The 20,915-nt window shown below is 47.3% G+C and overlaps 1 pseudogene; it reads left to right on the top strand.

Moving 5' to 3' along the window:
- Positions 1-20,915, top strand: part of LOC106566209 (poly(rC)-binding protein 2-like) — a 58,832-nt pseudogene that overhangs the window by 31,464 nt on the left and 6,453 nt on the right.

Here is a 20,915-nt window from a genome sequence, read left to right as displayed (position 1 = left end):
GTAGACAGTCAGTCACCTCGGACCAGGTAGACAGTCAGTCACCTCGGACCAGGTAGACAGTCAGTCACCTCGGAGCAGGTAGACAGTCAGTCACCTCGGACCAGGTAGACAGTCAGTCACCTCGGACCAGGTAGACAGTCAGTCACCTCGGACCAGGTAGACAGTCAGTCACCTCGGACCAGGTAGACAGTCAGCCACCTCGGAGCAGGTAGACAGTCAGTCACCTCGGACAAGGTAGGCAGCCAGTCAGACAACTACTCAGTCAGTCACCTTGTAGTGTTGGGGTGAGAATAGAAGTGAGAAATAAATATGTGGAGAGAACTGACCCTGGATATAGAACTGACCCTGGATATAGAACTGACCCTGGATATAGAACTGACCCTGTTGATAGAACTGACCCTGGATATAGAACTGACCCTGGATATAGAACTGACCCTGGATATAGAACTGACCCTGGATATAGAACTGACCCTGGATATAGAACTGACCCTGGATATAGAACTGACCCTGTTTATAGAACTGACCCTGGATATAGAACTGACCCTGGATATAGAACTGACCCTGGATATAGAACTGACCCTGGATATAGAACTGACCCTGGATATAGAACTGACCCTGGATATAGAACTGACCCTGGATATAAAACTGACCCTGTTTATAGAACTGACCCTGTTTATAGAACTGACCCTGTTTATAGAACTGACCCTGTTTATAGAACTGACCCTGTTTATAGAACTGACCCTGGATATAGAACTGACCCTGTTTATAGAACTGACACTCTTATTTCTTGTTTTATTATTATAGATAGTTTTATTAGTTATACTATTATAGCTAGCTATACTGTGCTAGTTTGATATATTTTATTATAGATAGTTTTATTAGTTATACTATTATAGCTAGCTATACTGTACTAGTTTGATATATTTTATTATAGATAGTTTTATTAGTTATACTATTATAGCTAGCTATACTGTACTAGTTTGATATATTTTATTATAGATAGTTTTATTAGTTATACTATTATAGCTAGCTATACTGTACTAGTTTGATATTCATTACTGCTCTGTTGGTTAGAGCCTTCAAGCTAAGCATTTCACTGTACTTGTGCATTTGACAATACAACTTGCTCTTGAACTGAACATACACACACAACCACACGCAAGAATGTGTACTAAACCATACACACACACACACACACACACACACACACACACACACACACACACACACACACACACACACACACACACACACACACACACACACACACACACACACACACACACACACACTCACTCACTCACTCACTCACTCACTCACTCACTCACTCACTCACTCACTCACTCACTCACTCAAACACATACTCACACACACACACACTCACTCAACCACACACACACACACACACACACACACACACACACACACACACACACACACACACACACACACACACACACTCTCACACACACATGCACCCACACACACAACCACATTCTCACAACCCCACACACACACACACACACACACACACACACACACACACACACACACACACACACACACACACACACACATAACCGCAAACTCACACTCACACAGGCGCACACACACTCACGCACACACAACCACACACACAACCACACACACCCACACACACACACACACACACACACACACACACACACACACACACACACACACACACACACACACACACACACACACACACACACACACACACACACAATAGAACCAGGCCAAGTCTCCCTTGTTGGCCCAGAGTGTATTAACAACCCCAGTGTCCTCTGTTGTCTGCTGCCAACATTATCACTGTGGAGATAAACAGGGATGGTGTCACAGAAAGTAGACAGGGAGAGAGAGAGATCCAGAGAGGGAGAGAAGGGGGGTAGAGAGAGAGAGATGACTGAGAGAGATCCTGAGAGGGAGGGGGGGTAGAGAGAGAGAGAAACAGAGAGAGACGAGAGAGAGAGACAGAGACAGAGAGTGGGGGGTAGGGGGGTAGAGAGAGGGGGGGGGGGGGGTAGAGAGAGTATTATCTACTTCACTTGCTTTGGCAATGTTAACATATGTTTCCCATGCCAATAAAACCCTTGAATTGAATTGAAAATTGAGAGAGCCAGAGAGAGAGCCAGAGAGAGAGAGACGAGAGAGAGAGAGAGAGAGAGAGAGAGAGAGACGAGAGAGAGAGCCGGGGGGGGAGAAAGGGATTATTATATCTGTGAGTGTAATGTTTACTGTTCATTTTTATTGTTTATTTCACTTTGGTGAAATTATCTACTTCACTAGCTTTGGCAATGTTAACATATGTTTCCCCATGCCAATAAAACCCTTGAATTGAATTGAGACACACTTGTGACCAGGCCGTTGTAAGTGATCACTGGGTGAAACTCAAAGCTACTACTTCTGTCACCCAGCCAGCCAAGAGTGTGTGTGGGGCGTCAATGATAACGTAAAGCCAGTTCCTCTGCTAAGCCAATATCACTGACCTCAACCCAGAGTCTCTCAGAGCGTTCACAGTCAACCCACTGACACCCCTATCAGACCACAGCAAAATCACACTCTACTTGAACAGAGCTATGATCAATCATGATATTAAGAAATGCTATAGATGGAAGGAAAGTAGTGTGGAAACCTAACAGAAAACAATTAGGCAACAACAAATTCTCAATCCCTTTAAGACAACTTCCTGGACAAAACGTTCCACTGTAATAGTGAAGGTGTAAACCTGGCAGTAGAAAACCTAAACATTATATCTAACCTCTCAGCTTCCCTATCAAATCTAAAAATGTAAAACAGAAAACTGAAGAAAATGAACAACAACGACAAATGGTTTGATGAAGAATGCCAAAACCTAAGAAAGAAATTGAGAAACCTACCGAACCAAAAAGGGGGAGTGAAGGTTGAAGTAAGATAGCGTTAAGTGGTTATGGGAGAGGAGAGGGGGAAGGGGGAGAGGAGAGGGGGAAGGTTGAAGTAACATAGCATTAAGTGGTTATGGGAGAGGAGAGGGGGAAGGGCGGGAGGAGAGGGGGAAGGGGGAGAGGAGAGGGGGAAGGGGAGAGGAGAGGGGGAAGGGGGAGAGGAGAGGGGAAAGGTTGAAGTAACATAGCGTTAAGTGGTTATGGGAGAGGAGAGGGGGAAGGGGAGAGAGGAGAGGGGGAAGGTTGAAGTAACATAGCATTAAGTGGTTATGGGAGAGGAGAGGGGGAAGGGCGGGAGGAGAGGGGGAAGGGGGAGAGGAGAGGGGGAAGGGGGAGAGGAGAGGGGGAAGGGCGGGAGGAGAGGGGGGAAGGTTGAAGTAACATAGCATTAAGTGGTTATGGGAGAGGAGAGGGGGAAGGGGAGAGGAGAGGGGGAAGGGGGAGAGGAGAGGGGAAGGGGGAGAGGGGGAAGGGGGAAGGGGAGAGGGGGAAGGGGAGAGGAGAGGGGAAGGGGGAGAGGAGAGGGGGAAGGTTGAAGTAACATAGCATTAAGTGGTTATGGGAGAGGAGAGGGGGAAGGGGGAGAGGAGAGGGGGAAGGGGAGAGGAGAGGGGGAAGGTTGAAGTAACATAGCGTTAAGTGGTTATGGGAGAGGAGAGGGGGAAGGGGGAGAGGGGGAAGGGGGAGAGGAGAGGGGAAAGGTTGAAGTAACATAGCGTTAAGTGGTTATGGGAGAGGAGAGGGGGAAGGGGGAGAGGAGAGGGGGAAGGGGGAGAGGAGAGGAGAGGGGGAAGGGGAGAGGGGGAAGGGGGAGAGGAGAGGAGAGGGGGAAGGGGAGAGGGGGAAGGGGAGAGGAGAGGGGAAAGGTTGAAGTAACATAGCGTTAAGTGGTTATGGGAGAGGAGAGGGGGAAGGGGAGAGGGGGAAGGGGGAGAGGAGAGGGGGAAGGGGGAGAGGGGGAAGGGGGAGAGGGGGAAGGTTGAAGTAACATAGCGTTAAGTGGTTATGGGAGAGGAGAGGAGAGGGGGAAGGGGGAGAGGGGGAAGGGGGAGAGGAGAGGGGGAAGGGGGAGAGGGGGAAGGTTGAAGTAACATAGCGTTAAGTGGTTAGGGGGAAGGGGGAGGGGAGAGGGGGAAGGGGGAGAGGAGAGGGGGAAGGGGGAGAGGAGAGGGGGAAGGTTGGGGTAACATAGCGTTAAGTGGTTATGGGAGAGGGGAAGGGGGAGGGGAGAGTCATAACGTGTTATGACCATATAATGACAGGTTATAATCGTGTCATGAGATATTATGACCATATAATGACAGGTTATAATCGTGTCATGACCATATAATGAAAGGTTATAATCGTATCATGAGGTATTATGACCATATAATGACAGGTTATAATCGTATCATGAGGTGTTATGACCATATAATGACAGGTTATAATCGTATCATGAGGTATTATGACCATATAATGACAGGTTATAATCGTATAATGAGGTATTATGACCATATAATGACAGGTTATAATCGTATCATGAGGTATTATGACCATATAATGACAGGTTATAATCGTATCATGAGGTGTTATGACCATATAATGAAAGGTTATAATCGTATCATGAGGTATTATGACCATATAATGACAGGTTATAATCGTATCATGAGGTGTTACCGAAATGGTAAAGTAAAAAAGTAACTCCCCCAGCAGTCTCACACACACACACACACACACACACACACACACACACACACACACACACACACACACACACACACACACACACACACACACACACACACACACACACACACACACACACACGTAGAGCCTCATCTAAAGCCCCAGGGCTCCCTCTCACCTTTAGTAGAGGAGTTGCATTTGTATCCTTACTTCCTGGTACATTAAACCACTTCCTCCTATTAGCCTGAACAGCAGAACGCTGCATCAACTCTACGTTCCTGTATTGGGTGTAATTTCAACAGTCAGACCTGCTAGGGTTTCTGCTGCAAAAGTGGTTAAAATCCTGATATAAGTCTTATATAAGGAGGCTGGTGAGAACAACGAGCGCGGACACACACACACACACACACACACACACACACAACGACACACACACACACACTCCCTTTCTCTCTCTCTCCCTCAGCAGCCGTGTCATTGAACTGTTGTCTTTGATGCTGATAGTGGATTTGAAGTGTTATTTCTAAACCTCTCTGAGAGGCTACCAACGTCTCCCTTGAAAAATTGCTCTTTTGATCTCAATGGCACTATATCTGGTGAAGTAAACCGCGATGGAGAGAATAGGAATTGATTACATTTTTCTGAAACATTTCTTGTTCTTCCTCGTTTCAGATGTACGCTGTACAGAACCAATATGGCATTCCACATTCAGAGGTACGTACAGTTATCACGCTGTGAAATATGCTGAAATTAGTAAATTAACTCTAAAACGTTTACTAGTCAAGGTTAATTCTGAACTGTAAAATGTTTCCTAGTCAAGATTAATTCTGTATCGTATTCATGACTGCTGTGTGTTATTTCTTCCGTTTTTACCCAAACCATCTGTCTCTGTGTCACTGTGTGTCACTCTGTCTCTCTCTTTGCCCGTCTGTCTGTCTGTTTGACTGTAAAACCTACCCATCTGTCTTCCTGTCTCTCGCTCTCTCTGCCCGCCCGCCTGTCTGTCTGTCTGTCTGTCTGTCTGTCTGTCTGTCTGTCTGTCTGTCTGTCTGTCTGTCTGTCTGTCTGTCTGTCTGTCTGTCTGTCTGTCTGTCTGTCTGTCTGTCTGTCTGTCTGTCTGTCTGTCTGTCTGCCTGCCTGCCTGCCTGCCTGCCTGCCTGCCTGCCTGCCTGCCTGCCTGTCTCTCTGTCTCTCTGTCTCTCTGTTTGTCTGACTGTCTACCTACCCATCTGTCCTCTTGTCTCTCGCTCTCTCTGCCCGCCCGCCCGCCTGTCTGTCTCCCTCCTGTCTGTGATTCAGTTGGCCAAGCTTCACCAGTTGTCGATGCAGCAGCAAGGCCTGGCCGCCCAGATGAGCCAGCAGCAAGCCAACTCTGTCATGCCTGGTACGTATGAGGGGGGGGGCTTTCTTCGGTCAATAGATGAGGAAGCTGTATTTCCTCATTCCCTGCTCTCCGCCAGATGATCTCCTCGTCATAATGTACATATGTATTGATGAATCATGAACGTATGAATCAGTCAGTCAGCACTGTAGAAGCACAACAAAGATCTATTGAAATGAATAGTGTAGTCTAGTGACTCAACAGAAGGTGAAACAGTAGCTTGTTGTGTAGTCTAGTGACTCAACAGAAGGTGAAACAGTAGCTTGTTGTGTAGTCTAGTGACTCAACAGAAGGCGATACAGTAGCTTGTTGTGTAGTCTGCTGACTCAACAGAAGGCTACAGTAGCTTGTTGTGTAGTCTAGTGACTCAACAGAAGGCTAAACAGTAGCTTGTTGTGTAGTCTGCTGACTCAACAGAAGGCTATACAGTAGCTTGTTGTGTAGTCTGCTGACTCAACAGAAGGCTATACAGTAGCTTGTTGTGTAGTCTAGTGACTCAACAGAAGGCTATACAGTAGCTTGTTGTGTAGTCTGCTGACTCAACAGAAGGCTATACAGTAGCTTGTTGTGTAGTCTGCTGACTCAACAGAAGGCTACAGTAGCTTGTTGTGTAGTCTGCTGACTCAACAGAAGGCTAAACAGTAGCTTGTTGTGTAGTCTAGTGACTCAACAGAAGGCTAAACAGTAGCTTGTTGTGTAGTCTACTGACTCAACAGAAGGCTACAGTAGCTTGTTGTGTAGTCTAGTGACTCAACAGAAGGCTAAACAGTAGCTTGTTGTGTAGTCTGCTGACTCAACAGAAGGCTAAACAGTAGCTTGTTGTGTAGTCTGCTGACTCAACAGAAGGTAAACAGTAGCTTGTTGTGTAGTCTAGTGACTCAACAGAAGGCTATACAGTAGCTTGTTGTGTAGTCTGCTGACTCAACAGAAGGCTAAACAGTAGCTTGTTGTGTAGTCTAGTGACTCAACAGAAGGCTATACAGTAGCTTGTTGTGTAGTCTAGTGACTCAACAGAAGGCTATACAGTAGCTTGTTGTGTAGTCTGCTGACTCAACAGAAGGCTATACAGTAGCTTGTTGTGTAGTCTAGTGACTCAACAGAAGGCTATACAGTAGCTTGTTGTGTAGTCTGCTGACTCAACAGAAGGCTACAGTAGCTTGTTGTGTAGTCTAGTGACTCAACAGAAGGCTATACAGTAGCTTGTTGTGTAGTCTGCTGACTCAACAGAAGGCTATACAGTAGCTTGTTGTGTAGTCTAGTGACTCAACAGAAGGCTACAGTAGCTTGTTGTGTAGTCTAGTGACTCAACAGAAGGCTATACAGTAGCTTGTTGTGTAGTCTGCTGACTCAACAGAAGGCTACAGTAGCTTGTTGTGTAGTCTAGTGACTCAACAGAAGGCTACAGTAGCTTGTTGTGTAGTCTAGTGACTCAACAGAAGGCTAAACAGTAGCTTGTTGTGTAGTCTAGTGACTCAACAGAAGGCTATACAGTAGCTTGTTGTGTAGTCTGCTGACTCAACAGAAGGCTACAGTAGCTTGTTGTGTAGTCTAGTGACTCAACAGAAGGTGAAACAGTAGCTTGTTGTGTAGTCTAGTGACTCAACAGAAGGCTGAAACAGTAGCTTGTTGTGTAGTCTAGTGACTCAACAGAAGGCTAAACAGTAGCTTGTTGTGTAGTCTAGTGACTCAACAGAAGGCTATACAGTAGCTTGTTGTGTAGTCTGCTGACTCAACAGAAGGCTACAGTAGCTTGTTGTGTAGTCTACTGACTCAACAGAAGGCTAAACAGTAGCTTGTTGTGTAGTCTAGTGACTCAACAGAAGGCTATACAGTAGCTTGTTGTGTAGTCTACTGACTCAACAGAAGGCTAAACAGTAGCTTGTTGTGTAGTCTGCTGACTCAACAGAAGGCTACAGTAGCTTGTTGTGTAGTCTAGTGACTCAACAGAAGGCTACAGTAGCTTGTTGTGTAGTCTGCTGACTCAACAGAAGGCTACAGTAGCTTGTTGTGTAGTCTAGTGACTCAACAGAAGGCTACAGTAGCTTGTTGTGTAGTCTAGTGACTCAACAGAAGGCTAAACAAATGAATACTTCACTGTAGAAAGAGTGCCTAATTGACGTGTTTGTTTATACGCTTTAAATTCATAATGGGGTTTATTTACATGCTTTAAATGCATTATTGCAATTCTTCACAAGCTTTCAAATGCATAATAGGAACACAATGATTTATTCTGTCTTCTGCTAAAACAGGAACAGAGAAAATAGGAGAGAGGAGAGAAGAGATGGAGAGGAAAAATTAATGAGAGGAGACGCGATGAGAGGAAAGGAGGGGAGATGGAGAGATACATGGAAGAGAGAGAAGAAAGAGGAGAGGAGGCAGAGGGAGATGGAGAGGAGAGGAAGCGGGAGAGAAAGAAAGAGGAGAGGAGAGAAGAGAGAGAAAGAGGAGAGGAGAGAGAGAGATGGAGAGGAGAGGAAGCGGGAGAGAAAGAAAGAAAGAGGAGAGGAGAGAGAGATGGAGAGGAGAGGAAGCGGGAGAGAAAGAAAGAGGAGAGAGAGATGGAGAGGAGAGGAAGCGGGAGAGAAAGAGGAGAGGAGAGGAGAGAAAGAGGAGAGGAGAGGAGAGAGAGATGGAGAGGAGAGGAAGCGGGAGAGAAGGAAAGAGGAGAGAAAGAAAGAGGAGAGAGTATTCTCACTGTGTTATGGATGGGGGGGTTATATTAAGTTGTAGATAAAAAGTTCATCAGTTCATCATCAATGTTATAGTCTATTAGAAAGCTAAGCTCTACATCCCATCCTTGCTGAGATGAGAGTAGAAACAGGAGAGTAGAGACGGTAGAGTAGAGACAGGAGAGTAGAGAGAGGAGAGTAGAGACAAGAGACTAGAGACAGGAGACTAGAGACGGGAGAGTAGCGACAAGAGACTAGAGACAGGAGAGTAGAGACAGGAGAGTAGAGAAGAGACTAGAGACAGGAGAGTAGAGACAGGAGAGTAGAGACAAGAGACTAGAGACAGGAGACTAGAGACGGGAGAGTAGAGACAAGAGACTAGAGACAGGAGAGTAGAGACGTTAGAGTAGAGACAGGAGAGTAGAGAGAGGAGAGTAGAGAGAGGAGAGTAGAGAGAGGAGAGTAGAGACAGGAGAGTAGAGACAGGAGAGTAGAGAGAGGAGAGTAGAGAGAGGAGAGTAGAGAGAGGAGAGTAGAGACAAGAGACTAGAGACAGGAGACTAGAGACGGGAGAGTAGAGACGTTAGAGTAGAGACAGGAGAGTAGAGACAGGAGAGTAGAGAGAGGAGAGTAGAGAGAGGAGAGTAGAGACAGGAGAGTAGAGACGGTAGAGTAGAGACAGGAGAGTAGAGAGAGTAGAGTAGAGACAGGAGAGTAGAGACAGGAGAGTAGAGACGGGAGAGTAGAGACGGGAGAGTAGAGACAGGAGAGTAGAAACGGTAGAGTAGAGACAGGAGAGTAGAGACGGTAAAGTAGAGACGGTAGAGTAGAGACAGGAGAGTAGAGACAGGAGAGTAGAGACATTAGAGACTGTAGAGTAGAGACAGGAGAGCAGAGACAGGAGAGTAGAGACGGGAGAGTAGAGACATTAGAGACGGTAGAGTAGAAACAGGAGAGTAGAAACAGGAGAGTAGAGACATTAGAGTAGAGACAGGAGAGTAGAAACGGTAAAGTAGAGACATTAGAGACTGTAGAGTAGAGATGGTAGACAGTTTTGAGGCACTCGTGATATGGATTCAATCCCAGTTCTTTAAACTTCTACACTGAACCTGTTTCAGAGAGGTGATGGTATCCAACAGCAGATTGATCACTAGAACATAAAGCGTATAGCGTTTGTGAGGTGTTATAATTTTGTGTTTTTTTTACTGTGTGCCTCCCCATGTTATAATTGGGCTTTTACTGTGAAATGCATAATGTTTTACTGTGTGATTCCCCGTTGTTATAATTGGGCTTTTACTGTGAAATGCATAATGTTTTACTGTGTGATTCCCCGTTGTTATAATTGGGCTTTTACTGTGAAATGCATAATGTTTTACTGTGTAATTCCCCGTTGTTATAATTGGGCTTTTACTGTGAAATACATAATGTTTCACTGTGTGACTCCCCATGTCATAATTGGGCTTTTACTGTGAAATACATAATGTTTCACTGTGTTATTCCCCAAGGGTTTAGTTACCTCTCTTTTCTCCCAGCAGGAATGGAGTCCAATTCCCAGACCACATCACAGGAACTGCTCATTCCTAATGACGTAAGTGTAGCTAGCAGCACTTTGTCTGCTATGTAACAAACATTGCCACATAACAATCCTGAACAATATTATTCAGTCAGACACCCGCCCACTAATCATTCCAGAGCTGTTCTCTGCTCTCGGATTCATTCCAATGTTGCCTCTAAACCCAGCGGGTACAACTGGGCTTGGAGTGTTGAAATGACTTCGTAACGATGTCACCTCTCTCTCTCTCTCTCTCTCTCTCTCTCTCTCTCTCTCTCTCTCTCTCTCTCTCTCTCTCTCTCTCTCTCTCTCTCTCTCTCTCTCTCTCTCTCTCTCTCTCTCTCTCTCTCTCTCTCTCTCTCTGTCTCTCTCTCTCGCTCTCTCTCTCTCTCTCTCTCTCGTTATCTCTCTGTCTCGCTCTTGCCCTCCCTCCCGCCCTCCTTCTTTCATGTCCCTCCGTCCGTATGTCTCAGTGAAGTTCTATGAGTTTGAACTAAATCCAGTCATGATGCTTGTCATATTGAAAGGCTCTGTGCTGTCAAAACAGAGCAGTAAATAAAGCAACCAGAGGGCTTTCAACTGAGCCCTCTTTCCACACAATACAGTACAGCCCTCCTCTGTTCACCCCAGCCCAGGACAGCCCTCCTCTTTCCACACAATACAGTACAGCCCTCCTCTGTTCACCCCAGCCCAGGACAGCCCTCCTCTTTCCACACAATACAGTACAGCCCTCCTCTGTTCACCCCAGCCCAGGACAGCCCTCCTCTTTCCACACAATACAGTACAGCCCTCCTCTGTTCACCCCAGCCCAGGACAGCCCTCCTCTTTCCACACAATACAGTACAGCCCTCCTCTGTTCACCCCAGCCCAGGACAGCCCTCCTCTGTTCACCCCAGCCCAGGACAGCCCTCCTCTTTCCACACAATACAGTACAGCCCTCCTCTGTTCACCCCAGCCCAGGACAGCCCTCCTCTTTCCACACAATACAGTACAGCCCTCCTCTGTTCACCCCAGCCCAGGACAGCCCTCCTCTTTCCACACAATACAGTACAGCCCTCCTCTGTTCACCCCAGCCCAGGACAGCCCTCCTCTTTCCACACAATACAGTACAGCCCTCCTCTGTTCACCCCAGCCCAGGACAGCCCTCCTCTTTCCACACAATACAGTACAGCCCTCCTCTGTTCACCCCAGCCCAGGACAGCCCTCCTCTTTCCACACAATACAGTACAGCCCTCCTCTGTTCACCCCAGCCCAGGACAGCCCTCCTCTTTCCACACAATACAGTACAGCCCTCCTCTGTTCACCCCAGCCCAGGACAGCCCTCCTCTTTCCACACAATACAGTACAGCTCACCCAGCCCAGGACAGCCCTCCCCAGCTCACCCCAGGACAGCCCTCCTCTGTTCACCCCAGCCCAGGACAGCCCTCCTCTGTTCACCCCAGCCCAGGACAGCCCTCCCCAGCTCACCCCAGGACAGCCCTCCTCTGTTCACCCCAGCCCAGGACAGCCCTCCCCAGCTCGGCTCACCCCAGGACAGCCCTCCTCTGTTCACCCCAGCCCAGGACAGCCCTCCCCAGCTCACCCCAGGACAGCCCTCCTCTGTTCACCCCAGCTCAGGACAGCCCTCCTCTGTTCACCCCAGCTCAGGACAGCCCTCCTCTGTTCACCCCAGGACAGCCCTCCCCAGCTCGGCCCACCCCAGGACAGCCCTCCTCTGTTCAGCCCAGCCCAGGACAGCCCTCCCCTGTTCAGCCCAGCCCAGGACAGCCCTCCCCTGTTCAGCCCAGCCCAGGACAGCCCTCCCCAGCTCGGCCCACCCCAGCTCAGGACAGCCCTCCCCAGCTCGGCCCACCCCAGCTCAGGACAGCCCTCCTCTGTTCAGCCCAGCTCAGGACAGCCCTCCCCTGTTCAGCTCAGGACAGGACAGCCCTCCCCTGTTCAGCCCAGCCCAACTCAGTATGGCCCAGCCCCTCCCCAGCCCCTCCCAAGCCCCTCCCCTGCTCAGCCCAGCCAAACTCAGTATGGCCCAGCCCCTCCCCAGCCCCTCCCAAGCCCCTCCCCTGCCCCTGCCCAGCCCAACTCAGCATGGCCCAGCATAGACAGTGTAGACTCTAGAGGTGGGGGAAGTAGCAGGGCATAGTGCGGGGGGGGACACATACTTTAGACATGAGACAGAGCCAGAGCATGGGGCTTCCCAAACAAATTCCACCAGCCACTGATATCACCGCCCAACACTCCTGGAGAAGTGCCCTGATATGCTGGCCTTTGTTATTTCTGTCCCTGCATGTCAGAAGAGAAGGACTGCATGGTTCGGAAGTTTACCCTAGTCATCCATCCTAGATCGCTGCCAGGGCAGGGAGAATGAGGAAAAACGTCAAGACAGGGAGAATGAGGAAAAACGTCAAGACAGGGAGAATGAGGAAAAACGTCAAGACAGGGTGGATGAGGATAAACGTCAAGACAGGGTGGATGAGGATAAACGTCAAGACAGGGAGGATGAGGATAAACGTCAAGAAGGATGAGGATAAACATCAAGACAGGGAGGATGAGGAAAATCGTCAAGAAGGATGAGGATAAACGTCAGGACAGGGAGGATGAGGATAAACGTCAAGACAGGGAGGATGAGGATAAATGTCAGGGCAGGGAGGATGAGGATAAACGTCAGGACAGGGAGGATGAGGATAAACGTCAAGACAGGGAGGGTGAGGATAAACGTCAAGACAGGGAGGATGAGGATAAACGTCAGGACAGGGAGAATGAGGATAAACGTCAAGACAGGGAGGGTGAGGATAAACGTCAAGACAGGGAGGATGAGGATAAACGTCAGGACAGGGAGGGTGAGGATAAACGTCAAGAAGGATGAGGATAAACGTCAAGACAGGGAGGATGAGGATAAACGTCAAGACAGGGAGGATGAGGATAAACGTCAAGACAGGGAGGATGAGGATAAACGTCAAGACAGGGAGGATGAGGATAAACGTCAGGACAGGGAGGATGAGGATAAACGTCAAGACAGGGAGGATGAGGATAAACGTCAAGACAGGGAGGATGAGGATAAACGTCAAGACGGAGGATGAGGATAAACGTCAAGACAGGGAGGATGAGGATAAACGTCAGGACAGGGAGAATGAGGATAAACGTCAAGAAGCATGAGGATAAACGTCAAGACAGGGAGGATGAGGATGAACGTCAAGACAGGGAGGATGAGGATAAATGTCAAGACAGGGAGAATGAGGATAAACGTCAAGACAGGGAGGATGAGGATAAACATCAAGACAGGGAGGATGAGGATAAACGCCAAGACAGGGAGGATGAGGATAAACGTCAAGACAGGGAGGATGAGGATAAACGTCAAGACAGGGAGGATGAGGATAAACGTCAGGACAGGGAGGGTGAGGATAAACGTCAAGACAGGGAGAATGAGGATAAACGTCAGGACAGGGAGGATGAGGATAAACGTCAAGACAGGGAGAATGAGGATAAACGTCTATCGTTAATGAAAGGAACGGTGTGGATTTCAGATCTTTGTTTCAAGTCATTGTAATTGAGACTCTGAATATTCATATAGACAAGGAGACCGCAGTTACTTTTGTCCCACATTGTTAATATATCGTCTGTGTCTGAAAACGTTTCTAGCTATCAAATCCTTGCTTTCGGCCGTCCTTGGTTCCTCAATTCCTCTCAAAGCTCATTGAAGTCAGAGGAAGGGACCTTGGACTGAAAGAACAGAAGATGGATTTGAGGGATGGTACGCAGCCATTGTTTGGCATTCTGTCATTGTGTTTCTGTGGTCTTCCGTTACAGACGGCCTTTCGCATTAAAGATTCAATGTTCTAACATCCGTCAAAACCTTGATGGATAAAGTTGTTAATCGTGTTAGATAAGGTCGCAACTCAAATTCTTTCCACAAAACCCCCTTTCTATCGGAAGGTGAACAATATGAATAGGAATAAGATGGGAGAGAGGGAAAGAGAAGAGAGAGAGAGAGAGAGAGAGAGAGACAGAGAGAGACAATAAGCCCGACAGGCACACGCTGCTGAGAATTTCCTGAGGGCCTGGAGGGGCTTTATCTGGGGGGGGGGCTGTGTGTGTGTGTGTGTGTCCACCAGCTCCACATAATAAGCCGTTTCACATTACAACTGGCAGCAGGGAATCCACCCAAAATAACCTGGTTGTTTTCCGCTTCTTTAACATCAGAATGAGATCAACTGAGTCCTGTGCTGTACAGTGATATGGGGACAGTTGGAGAGCTAACAGTCAGACAGACAAAGTGCTTTGGACCTGGTACTTGTCTGTGGGCACTTAGCTTAGTCCCCCCAAAATAATCAGCAGGCCATTAATAGACTGCAGTGGGGGAAGGAGGGGAGGGAGGGGAGAGAGGAGAGGAGGGAAGGAAGGATGGAGGGAAGGAAGGAAGGAGGGGAGGGAGGGGAGAGAGGAGAGGAGGGAAGGAAGGAAGGAGGGAGGGAGGGAAGGAAGGAAGGAGGATGGGAGAAGGACAGAGGGGTTGATAGATCAGACACTGGGTGAGCAGGTGACTCGTGACAAAAGAAGAGAGAGAGAGAGAGAGAGGGGGGAGATAGGGGAGATGGAGAGGGCGAAAGGAGAGGTAGAAAGACAGGACAGATGAGAGACAGAGAGAGACAGAGAGAGAGAGGAGAGCGCCGAGAGGAGAGCGAGTGAGGGGAGAACAAAAGGAAATGAAGGTCTGTCCTTTAGCTAAGCATGCCGAGCTGCCAACACGTCCATGTTGGTGTCACTTCATCACTGTCCAGGCCTCAGACATGACAGGGAGTTCTGTATCCCAAATGGAACCCTATTCCCTATATAGTACACTACTTTAGACCAGAGCTCTATGGCACCCTATTCCTTATATAGTACACTACTTTAGACCAGAGCTCTATGGGTCTTGATAAAAAGTAGTGCACTACAAATGGAATAGGGTGTAATTTGAGACACACTCACAGAGACATAGGGCTCTCTCTGGATCAGGGGCCTAACTCCTGACATCAGGGCCCCTCTCCACAAAGGGCCTCTGCCCTGACACTGACACTGAGCGGGGCTTCCTCTCAGACCTGGGTTGAAATACTGTTTCAAATCATTTTTTTGTAATTTCAAATAGTGAAATATCTGGGCTTTACTGACGCAATGAGAACAATAAAGTAGTTGCAAAAGTACAAATGTCTCACTCACCTGGCAGCTGGCACTCCAGTTAGACCAGATCACTCCAGTTAGACCAGATCACTCCAGTTAGACTAGATCACTCCAGTTAGACTAGATCACTCCAGTTAGACTAGATCACTCCAGTTAGACCAGATCACTCCAGTTAGACCAGATCACTCCAGTTAGACCAGATCACTCCAGTTAGACTAGATCACTCCAGTTAGACCAGATCACTCCAGTCAGACCAGATCACTCCAGTTAGACCAGATCACTCCAGTTAGACCAGATCACTCCAGTTAGACCAGATCACTCCAGTCAGACCAGATCACTCCAGTTAGACCAGATCACTCCAGTCAGACCAGATCACTCCAGTCAGACCAGATCACTCCAGTCAGACCAGATCACTCCAGTTAGACCAGATCACTCCAGTTAGACCAGATCACTCCAGTTAGACCAGATCACTCCAGTTAGACCAGATCACTCCAGTTAGACTAGATCACTCCAGTTAGACAGGATCACTCCAGTTAGACCAGATCACTCCAGTTAGACCAGATCACTCCAGTTAGACCAGATCACTCCAGTTAGACCAGATCACTCCAGTCAGACCAGATCACTCCAGTCAGACCAGATCACTCCAGTTAGACCAGATCACTCCAGTCAGACCAGATCACTCCAGTTAGACCAGATCACTCCAGTTAGACCAGATCACTCCAGTTAGACCAGATCACTCCAGTCAGACCAGATCACTCCAGTTAGACCAGATCACTCCAGTCAGACCAGATCACTCCAGTCAGACCAGATCACTCCAGTTAGACTAGATCACTCCAGTTAGACTCCAGTTAGACCAGATCACTCCAGTTAGACTCCAGTCAGACCAGATCACTCCAGTTAGACTCCAGTCAGACCAGATCACTCCAGTTAGACCAGATCAAACTCTACAAGTATTTGAAATATTTCGAATAGTACTTGAACCCAGGTCTGGCCCTGATCTCTGACACTGGGCTTGGCTATCTTTGACAGATCCCGTATCCCTTATCTATGCCCTCTGCTGTCACTGAGAATAACCAGACCTGAGAACACACACAGACAGGACACAGCAGAACCATACTACCACACTAGACCCAGACCACAGGAACACTAGACGATCCCAGAGCAGAGACAGGAGGATGAGAACACACACAGACAGGACACAGCAGAACCAAACTACCACACTAGACCCAGACCACAGGAACACTAGACGATCCCAGAGCAGAGACAGGAGGATGAGAACACACACAGACAGGACACAGCAGAACCATACTACCACACTAGACCCAGACCACAGGAACACTAGACGATCCCAGAGCAGAGACAGGAGGATGAGAACACACACAGACAGGACACAGCAGAACCATACTACCACACTAGACCCAGACCACAGGAACACTAGACGATCCCAGAGCAGAGACAGGAGGATGAGAACACACACAGACAGGACACAGCAGAACCAAACTACCACACTAGACCCAGACCACAGGAACACTAGACGATCCCAGAGCAGAGACAGGAGGATGAGAACACACACAGACAGGACACAGCAGAACCAAACTACCACACTAGACCCAGACCACAGGAACACTAGACGATCCCAGAGCAGAGACAGGAGGATGAGTCAGGCTGCAGCACCTATTGTAGTTTAAGTTGAGAGCTCTGATATATTGTTCCAAACAAGACTAGCGATTATTAAAAAATATATATATTTAACCTTTATTTAACTAGGCAAGTCAGTTAAGAACAAATTCTTGTTTACACTGACGGCCTACCAAAAGGCAAAAAAGGCCTCCTGTGGCGATGGGGGCTGGGATTAAAAAAAATGTCAATAAAAATAAATATAGGACAAAACACACATCACGACAAGAGAGACAAGACAACACTACGTAAAGAGAGACCTAAGACAACAGCATAGCAAGGCAGCAACATATGACAACACAGCGTGGTAGCAACACAACATGACAACAACATGGTAGCAACACAACATGACAACAACATGGTAGAAACACAACATGACAACAACATGGTAGCAACACAACATGACAACAACATGGCAGCAGCACAACATGACAACAACATGGTAGAAACACAACATGACAACACAGCGTGGTAGCAACACAACATGACAACAACATGGTAGCAACACAACATGACAACAACATGGCAGCAGCACAGCATGACAACAACATGGTAGCTACACAACATGACAACAACATGGTAGCAACACAACATGACAACAACATGGTAGCAACACAACATGACAACAACATGGCAGCAGCACAACATGACAACAACATGGCAGCAGCACAGCATGACAACAACATGGTAGCTACACAACATGACAACAACATGGCAGCAGCACAACATGACAACAACATGGTAGAAACACAACATGACAACACAGCGTGGTAGCAACACAACATGACAACAACATGGTAGCAACACAACATGACAACAACATGGTAGCTACACAACATGACAACAACATGGTAGCTACACAACATGACAACAACATGGTAGCAACACAACATGACAACAACATGGTAGCAACACAACATGACAACAACATGGCAGCAGCACAACATGACAACAACATGGTAGCTACACAACATGACAACAACATGGCAGCAGCACAACATGACAACAACATGGTAGCTACACAACATGACAACAACATGGTAGCTACACAACATGACAACAACATGGTAGCTACACAACATGACAACAACACGGTAGCACCACAAAACATGATACAAGTATTATTGGGCACAGAAACATCACAACTGTCAGTAAGAGTGTCCATGATTGAGTCTTTGAATGAAGAGCTGGAGATAAAACTGTCCGGTTTGAGTGTTTGGTGCAGCTCGTTCTAGTCGCTAGCTGCAGCGAACTGAGAAGACGAGCGACCCAGGAATGTGTGTGTGCTTTGGAGACCTTTAACAGAATGTGACTGGCAGAACAGGGGTTGTATGTGGAGGATGAGGGCTGCAGTAGATATCTCAGATAGGGCGGAGTGAGGCCTAAGAGGGTTTTATAAATAAGCATCAACCAGTGGGTCTTGCGACGGGTATACAGAGATCACCAGTTTACAGAGGAATATACCCATTGATGGATGGATGACCCTGTTGGCTTCAATCACTCAGTGGCCAGTTTATTAGGTCGGCCACAATCACTCAGTGACCAGTTTATTAGGTACACCCATCTAGTATCGGGCCGGACCCCCCTTTGCCTCCAGAACAGTGTGAATTCTTTGGGGCATAGAAACGTTGCTTAATTGCTAATTTCCCACACGATTACACCACCAGCCTGTACCGTTGACACCAGGCAGGATGGGGCCATGGACTCATGCTGCTTAAGCCAAATCCTGACTCTGCCATCAGAATGACGTAACAGGAACCAAGATTCATCGGACCAGGCGATGTTTTTACACTCCTCAATTGTCCGGTGTTGGCGATGGCGTGCCCACTGGAGCGATTCTTCTTCTTCTTGTTTTCAGCTGACAGGAGTGGAACCCGGTGTGGTCGTCTGCTGCATTAGCCCATCTGTGACATTCTCCTTCGACCTCTCATCAACGAGCTGTTTTCATCCACAGGATGTGGACTGTTTTGTTGTTGTTGGTTTGTTTTACATTTCTGCTGTTTGTTTCTGATTGCATTTCTATTATACCTTCCCTGTGGCTCAGTTGGTAGAGCATGGTGTGTGCAACGCCAGGGTTGTGGGTTCGATTCCCACGGGGGGCCAGTACAAAATTTTTAAATAATAATAATTTAAATGCATGAAATGTATGTATTCACTCTGGATAAGAGCGTCTGCTAAATGACTTAAATGTAAAATGTACCCACTATAACAGAAACACTAGTCTGACCCACTATAACAGAAACACTTGTGTGACTCATGTCCAGAAGCAAATACACTTGTGAAGTTACCGTGGTAAGAAATCAATAGTCACTTACCTTCAATGGGTATAGGTGAGGGATCTGTTGGCTGTAGCAGGATGTAGTGTACAGATTGACTACCAGTATGGTTTGCAAGGTATTGGAATTGACCCCTGATTTTAAAGGTTAGTAGCTTTTCCTTGTTAGATCTGTTCTGCACTGAGACAAACTGTGGGACTGGAGGGAGTACATGTTTGTTTTTAAACCATGCTCAAGACAATGTTTCCATGATACACAAACGTTTACATTTATTTCTCATGTACAGTGCCTTCGGAAAGTATTCAGACCCCTTGACTTTTTCCACATTTTGTTACGTTACAGACTTATTCTAAAATGGATGTGAAAAAAAAAATACTATTCTCTGCAATCTACACACAATACCCCATAATGACATCACAATACCCCATAATGACATCACAATACCCCATAATGACATCACAATACCCCATAATGACATCACAATACCCCATAATGACAAAGCGAAAACATTTTTTTTGAAAATTTTGTTAATTTATTAAAAATAAAAAGCAGAAATACCTTATTTACATAAGTATTCAGACCCTTTGCTATGAGACTCAAAACTGAGCTCAGGTGCATCCTGTTTCCATCGATCATCCTTGAGATGTTTCTACAACTTGATTGTAGTCCACCTGTGGTAAATTCAATTGATTGGACATGATTTGGAAAGGCACACACCTGACTATATAAGGTCCCACAGCTGACAGTGCATGTCAGAGCAAAAAACCAAGTCATGAGGTCGAAGGAATTGTCCGTAGAGCTCTGAGAAAGGATTGCGTCGAGGCACAGATCTGGGGAAGTGTACCAAAAAATGTCTGTAGCATTGAAGGTTCGCCAAGAACACAGTGGCCTCCGTCATTCTTAAATGGAAGAAGTTTGGAACCACCAAGACTCATCCTAGAGCTTGCTGCCCTGCCAAACTGAGCAATCTGGGAAGAAGGGCCTTGGTCAGGGAGGTGACCAAGAACCCGATGGTCACTGACAGACCTCTAGAGTTCCTCTGTGGAGATGGGAGAACCTTCCAGGAGGACAACCATCTCTGCAGCACTCCACCAATCAGGCCTTTATGGTGGAGTGGCCAGGAGGAAGCCACTCCTCAGTAAAAGGCACATGACAGCCCGCTTAGACAGCCAAAAGGCACCTAAAGACTCTCAGACCATGAGAAACAAGATTCTCTGATCTGATGAAATCAAGATTGAACTCTTTGGCCTGAATGCCAAGTGTCACATCTGGAGGAAACCTCGCACCATCACTACGGTGAAGCATGGTGGATGCAGCATCATGCTGTGGGGATGTTTTTCAGCAGCAGGGACTGGGAGACTAGTCAGGATCGAGGGAAAGATGAACAGAGCAAAGTACAGAGAGATCCTTGATGAAAACCTGCTCCAGAGCACTCAGGACCTCAGACTGGGGCGAAAGTTCCCCTTCCAATAGGACAACGACCCCAAGCACACAGCCAAGACAATGCAGGAGTGGCTTCGGGACAAGTCTCTGAATGTCCTTGAGTGGCCCAGCCAGAGCCCGGACTTGAACCCAATTGAACATCTGGAGAGACTT

Source organism: Salmo salar, chromosome ssa12 (assembly GCF_905237065.1).
Source record: "Salmo salar chromosome ssa12, Ssal_v3.1, whole genome shotgun sequence".
In the NCBI taxonomy this organism is placed as follows: domain Eukaryota; kingdom Metazoa; phylum Chordata; class Actinopteri; order Salmoniformes; family Salmonidae; genus Salmo; species Salmo salar.
Note: the sequence above shows the minus strand (reverse complement) of the source record. Positions and strands in the feature narration are given on the sequence as shown.